This window comes from Lutra lutra, chromosome 1 (genome assembly GCF_902655055.1).
Source record: "Lutra lutra chromosome 1, mLutLut1.2, whole genome shotgun sequence".
In the NCBI taxonomy this organism is placed as follows: domain Eukaryota; kingdom Metazoa; phylum Chordata; class Mammalia; order Carnivora; family Mustelidae; genus Lutra; species Lutra lutra.
Window position 1 is genome coordinate 221870509 of NC_062278.1, and position 6588 is coordinate 221877096.

Here is a 6588-nt window from a genome sequence, read left to right on the forward strand (position 1 = left end):
AGCCCCAGGCACTCTAGGGACCAGACGGTCGCCCCCTCCTCACTCCCCGCGAGTTTCAGGGTGGGGCGCGCGTGGGAGGCGCAGGTGGCGGGGCCGCGGCCCGCCCCGCGCCCCCTGGCGGCAACTCGTGCTTCACCCTTCGACCGGGCTCCGCACCTGACTGCGCAGAGACGCCGGCGGCGGAGGAAGCCCGGGCCGGACGGTGCGTGCTTGCGCTGCACGCGGCCACATGGCGTCCGCTGGCAGGGACGGTGGCCGCTCTGACTCCTCCTTCCGGAGTGGACGCTGGTATACACCGAGCGCGTACCGCGCACCGGGCTCCCGGCATCACGGTTCATTTCTTTGTCGAAGACCCAAGAAGCAGGGTCCATACTTATCTGCATTAGACAAAAAGGGAAACTGAGGCTTGGGGAGACCACCACGCCCCCAAGCCACTGGCCAGTTGGTGTTGAAGCCACACGTGTGCGACAAGCACGGCCGCACTCAGGGGCTGCCGCCGGCCTCCCGGTCTCCCCGGGAAGGCAGTTGACGAGCCTGGCGGGCAGGCCAGCGTGGGATTGCCTCCCACGGGCGACCGGGGGCTCCCGGCTGACTCACAGCTGCGTCCCCTCCCCCGCCAGCCTGGGGTCTGGCCTCAGCCCCGCGGCTCGGTTCCCCCGACTCCCGGGCCCGCGGTCCGGCTGACGCATCGCGCCGCCTCCGCGCCGCCCACCGTGGGGGCGCGAAATGTCCCGGGAGCCGAGAGGCGTTCCGGCGCCACCTGGTGGCCACACGCGGTCTCCGCGCCCGACGCGCCGGAAGGGACGGACGGGGGAGGGGGGAGGCGGAGGGGAGGAGAGGGAGAAGAATCAGGACTGGAATGACAGTTACAGCATTTTGGATACACAGTATCTTACACGTGCAACACATGACCTCACAGACGCCGTGTCTTTTTTTTTTTTTTAAAGATTTTATTTATTTATTTGACAGAGAGAAACCACAAGTAAGCAGAGAGGCAGGCAGAGAGAGAGGAGGAAGCCGGCTCCCTGCCGAGCAGAAAGCCCGATGTGGGGCTCGAACCCAGGACCTGGGATCATGACCTGAGCCGAAGGCAGCGGCTTAACCCACTGAGCCACCGAGGTGCCCAATAAATTTTTTTTTTTAAAGTGAGACCCTTAAAAAAAAATGAGACTCTTTGTCTCAAGAATCAATAAATGCAACCACATTTTTAAAAGATTTTATGTATTTATTTGTCAGAGAGGGAGAGTGAGCACAAGCAGAGGGAGAAGCAGGCTCCCTGCTGAGCTGGGAACCCCAGGACCCTGGGATCGACCTGAGCCCAAGGCAGATGCTTAACCAACTGAGCCATCCACGCACCCCTGGAATCCCATTTTTTGTGATGTTGCGTTGGGTTGAAGGTACTAATAATACCGAACTTTTATCAGGTGCTTACTACGTGCTGGGCATTTGGTGAGCAGTCTCTCTGCTGGGGGCTCACTCCGCGTTCCCTCCCCTCTAAGTGGCACTTCGCAGCTGGGGCAAGTTCACAGAGGAAGGAATAGAGACTTGGAAAGACAGTGTTATTCGTTCAAGGGCACAGAGCTCAGAGTTCCCTGAGGATATCTCCAGATACTCCAAATATCCCAAGACCCCAGAGGTTAGGACTGGATGTTTGGAGCCTAGAGGGAAAGGACAGGGAGTGGGGGGGGGGGCACAGGGGGATGGAGGAAACCAGACCAGGAAGGAGACAAAACAGCCTGAGGAAGGATGAGTGGGTGTTTTCCTGGTGAAGACAGGAGGAGGCGTGCCAGGCAGAGGATACAGCCTGGGGGTTCAGGAAGAGGCTGATTCCTAGGAAGGGTCTGGACATGGATTCTTTGAAGTTCTGCTGTGCTCTGGCTAAGAGGGCAGGCGCTAGGGGGCAGAGAGAGTTAACATTCTGGGGTGCAAAATTTAAAGGAGCGACAAAAAACTCAGTCACCAAGATGGCTAATCTTTTTTCCTCTCATTTTAAAAATTGAGATCTAATTCTCGTACCACAAAACTCACCTTCTTACAGTGTCCAGCTCAGTGGGTTTTGTACAGTGAAAAGCTCGAGCGGCTATCACCACTGGTCCAGAATGAGATAAACGTTTCAATATGATAGTTTGACTCCAAAGACTGCTCCCCAAATTCCGGGCTGGGTGGGATGGTAAAATCCCGCAGTCAAGGCAGGGTCATTTATGGGAAGCCCAGCCAAAAGAGAAACCCAGCATGATTGATCTGCCCTGATTGAAAATTTTGATTCAATGTATCCATGGATTTCTTTTTTTTTTTTTTCCATTGGCTTTACTTTCTTAAAAGCATCAAAATCTCACTTCTCATCCTGAGTTTCTGCTTCACCCAGGTCCAGGCCCTGCTTCTTGGGACCTGCCTTTAAACCCTCCCTCACCTCCCCCTACCCCCAACCCCCCCCCGCCCCCCCCCCCCCCCCCCCCCCCGCCCCGCCGTGAAAATCTGGGAGCCAGGGGGTTGCTCTTAGTGGATGAAGGAACAAAGCAAGGAGGTTGGGGGGGTCAGCCTGCTGGGGGTGGATCCAGGCTCCGAATGCCCCAGGAGGGAAGGCGGGCCTGGGGTGGATGTGGGGTGCCGCCTGGAGGCCCCCATCATTACAGGAGGTGTTAGGGTTCCCTGCACTGAGGCCCCGACCTCCCGTGGGGCGGTACTTGGAGGCGGGGCCTCTGGGGGGATGGTCCTGAGGGTGGAGCCCCACGGTGGATTTGGCTTTATAAAGCCAAATCCACCGTGGGGCTCCACCCTCAGGAGGAGATCGGCACTTTCCATACAATGTGAGGGCATGGTGAGAAGGTGGGGACTGTAGGGAGTGAGGCCTACCCTGCCCGGGGCCTAATCTCCCCCCCTCCCCGTTTCCAACTTCCAGGACCTCGAATGACTGTGGCTCAAGCCCCCCTAGCCTACTGGGCTTTGTTATGGTGGCCTGAGCTGAGCCGGAGGGGGTGTGAGGGGCGGATGGACAGAGCCTCCCAAACAGATGGAAGGGATGGGATGACCAAGGAGGCTTCTGATCGTTTGGCTTTGAATCCCAGCCTTCTTCCTGTCCAGCTGTGGGCACTTGGGTGCGCCATTTCCCTGCTCCACTCCCGTGCCTCAGTTTCCCTCTCTGCTAACAGATATCCTAGCATTATCCAGGATTGTTCCGAGCACCGAACGAATTCCTTCTGGCCCACACTTGGAAGAGGGCTCCGTGAGCGCTGCAACTTCCTCTAAATGGGGTGCTTTCTAACTTTAGGCACTGATTGAAGGCCCAAGGGATGCTGATATGGTGCTGGGGGTGGGCACCCCACTTTGGGTGGAGAGGTCAGGGGAGATGACACTTGAGCTGAGACCTGAGGAACGTAAAGCAACCAGGCTGGGGAAGCATGAGCAAGAGTGCTTCTAGCACAACACGTGCAAAGGTCCTGAGGTGGGACTGCGCCTGGAATGTTTGAGGAGCCCCCAGGAGGCCCAGGTGGCTGGAGCAGAGTTAGTGAGGGGCAGAGGTGGGGGAGATGCGATCAGAGAGGTGGGCCTTGGGATCTGCCGTGGGGGTGGGGCATCTGGATGTGCCAGGAAGTCTCTGGCAAGTTTGAAGGAGAAGAGCTGGCCTCTGACATCATGGTTTTGGTTTTTTTTTTTTGCAGAGATGAACAAGACGTGATTCTTGTCCCTAAGGAGAGGCTTCCGGGTGGATGTGAGTCATCCTCTGAAGCTGGAGGTGTTGGTAAGACAGGATGGGCTGCAAGGAGGTGGGGTTGGTCCCTCAGGTGGTGGAGGTGACAGCAGAGGTCAGGAGGTGAGGAGGCCAGGCAGGTTTGGGGACTGCTGAGGAGGAGGGAGGGAGGGGTGAGGGAGGGGTGGGCTGGCCGGCAGCAGGTGGCCTGGACGCCTGCCAGCTGTGACATCCTAGGGAGGGGTTGAGGGGGTTCTGCTCTGAGGTCACACTCACCCAGATCGAACCCCATCTGCACCCCGGTTGCATCCTTGACTTGAGGACTTAACCTCTAACTCCCTCTTTTCAGGGAAAGATCCGGCTAGTGAAAGGGTTTCAAGAAAGGATGGCCTAGAAGATGTGTGGAAGCCCTCCTCGTACCCCTGCCCTGCCCTGCCCTGCCCTGCCCTGCCCTGCCGGGGTGACCTGGCAATCCACTGGCGGCCACCCTCTCCCTCCCCGGACTCCCATGTCCCCCAGCTGGGCCCCTGCTGCTGCGCTCAGGTCCCTCCTCTGGCGGCCCTCCCCAGATGAAGCACCACCGGGAACCCTTCCTGCTGCCCTTTGAATGTGCAGAACGTGGTCTTGCACCCAGACCTTTGCCTGTTCCTCTCCCTGGAACCCCCTTCCAGCCCCAGGTCATCTTGCCCCTGCCCCCCTCTCAGCGGGACTTCCCCTGACCCCACAAGATGTTTCACACACCCCTCCCCGGTGCATTCCATGCCCCCCCTTTTTTCTTCTTAGCAGTTAGCACAATGGAACATGCTACGTGTCTTCCTTTCCCGACATCATTGTTACGGCGCCCTAACGTGGGCTCCGCACCCCGCAGTGTTCCCAGCGCACAGCAGGTGCTCAGTAAAGCTGTGTTGGTTGCACGACTGCAGGGCTCCCGTCACTACCGAAGGGAGCAGTGAGATGTCGTGCTCGGCGCAGAGGTCTCACAAGACCGCAGACCTTCCGAGACCATCACCGACGTTGCCTCATTGGCTGGAGGGCTGGTACTTCTCCAGTGCTTAGCCAGTCCCCGGAGACCTCCCTCAACTCGGACCCCAGGGGCGAGCGGGGGCGGGGGTGGGGGGTGCGCCGTGACCCCCAGAACCTTGGGGGGCCTCGGAAGAGTGCCAGATTCACAACCCTAGTGTAGCCGTCTCTGGGGCGCCACAAACAAATACACCGTCCTGGGCAGCTTCAAAGGACAGGGGCCTATTCTCTCCGCATTCTGGAGAGCAGAGGTCCAAGGTCAAGGTGGCCGCTGGACTGTGGAAGTTCCCAGGGAGAATCTGTCCTGGGCCCCTCTGGTGGTGCTGGTTCTCCTTGGCTCACAGACGCCTGGCTCCCCACCTGCCTCTGTCTGGACCTGCACTTCGCCCTGAGTGCCTCTGTGTCTTCACAAGGACCCCAGGCGCTGGCCTCGGGGCCCACCCGAATCCCAGTGACCTCCTCTTAATTTAACCAATTGTATCTGCAAAGACCCTATTCCCAAATGAGGTCCCACTCATGGGTTCCAAGTGGGCAGGAGTTTGCGGTGGGGAGACACCATTTGCTCCAACACCCAGCAAAGATTCGGGGCTCGCAGGCTGGAGGAGAGCCAGATGCACAGACAGGCCCGGGTGGGGTGGGGGTCCCCTCCGCTCCCCCTGCTCCCCGGCCCGCAGCGGCTAACTCCTCAACTCCAGCTCCGGGACAGATCTCAAATCCCTTCCCTCCGGCCTCCGGGGGCACCACTGGCGAGCCTGCTTCTAACATTTGTGGGACCCAGAGCAAGAATTCGGGGGGGGACACCCAAAACCCACCTCTCAGGGTTCAAACGCCTGTGCACCAAATAAGAAAATGCCACCCAGGCGTGTTCTGTCCTCCCATCGGGATAGACACTCCTGGGGATGAGAGACGCGTGTCGGGACCATCAGCTGCACGGTCAAGGGGACAGTTACAATAGAAAACACAGGTGATAACCAGTGCTGGGGAGGATGTGGAGACATTGGGACCCTCACACGCGCATGCGCTGGTAGGAACGTGAAGTAGCGCAGCCACCGTGGAAAAGTCTGGTAGGGGCGCCTGAGTGGCTCAGTGGGTTAAGCCTCTGCCTTCGGCTCAGGTCATGATCTCAGGGTCCTGGGATCGAGCCCCACATCGGGCTCTCTGCTCAGCGGGGAGTCTGCTTCCTCCTCTCTCTCTGCCTGCCTCTCTGCCTACTTGTGATCTCTCTCTGTCAAATGAATGAATAAAATCCTTTAAAAAAGGAAAAGTCAAGTCTGGTAGCTCCTGCAAGGGGTGAGTGTGGGATTACCATCTGACCTGACCAGTCCACCCTGGAGAGCTGAGAGCCGTTGTCTGTGCAAAAGCCTACTTACGAGTGTTAATAGCAGCAGCGTTTGTGATGTCCAAAATGGGCCGTCAGCCCAGACGTCCATCAGCTGATGAGGGGTGAAAACGTTGTCATTCACCCACACCCCAAAACTCAGTCACCCACGAACAGGGGCGAGACGTCCACGTGCTGCCCCAGGGACAGACCCCGAGTCCACGACGCTCAGGGAGGGAACTGACACAGACGGCCACACGGGGTGTGAGTCCACGCATGTGACACGCTCAGACCAGGCTCTTCCACCGACTGGAAGGGGGCTCATGGGGGCCGGGGGCTGGGAGAAGGGAAGGAATGGGACCTCTTTGGGGGGTGATAGAATGTTCGAACCTTGATTGTGGTGAATATAGTACAGCTGTGAATATGGAAAAAAAAACAACCACTGAACTGTGCCCTTGAGGGTGTGAATTGTACGGTATGTTAATTACATCTCAATAAAGTCGTTAGGAAAAAAGAAAAGCCCAGTCGCAGTGCCTGGACATTCATCCCGTTGTTGGATCCC

The 6588-nt window shown here is 58.2% G+C and overlaps 1 long non-coding RNA gene across 1 annotated transcript; it reads left to right on the forward strand.

Annotated features, from left to right (window-relative positions):
- Positions 1–2790: 2790 nt before the first annotated feature.
- LOC125087168 (uncharacterized) lies at positions 2791–5890 on the forward strand. The gene is made up of 3 exons (XR_007123374.1): positions 2791–3541; positions 3660–3739; positions 4472–5890. It is a non-coding gene; the product is annotated as an uncharacterized LOC125087168 (long non-coding RNA).
- Positions 5891–6588: the final 698 nt, after the last annotated feature.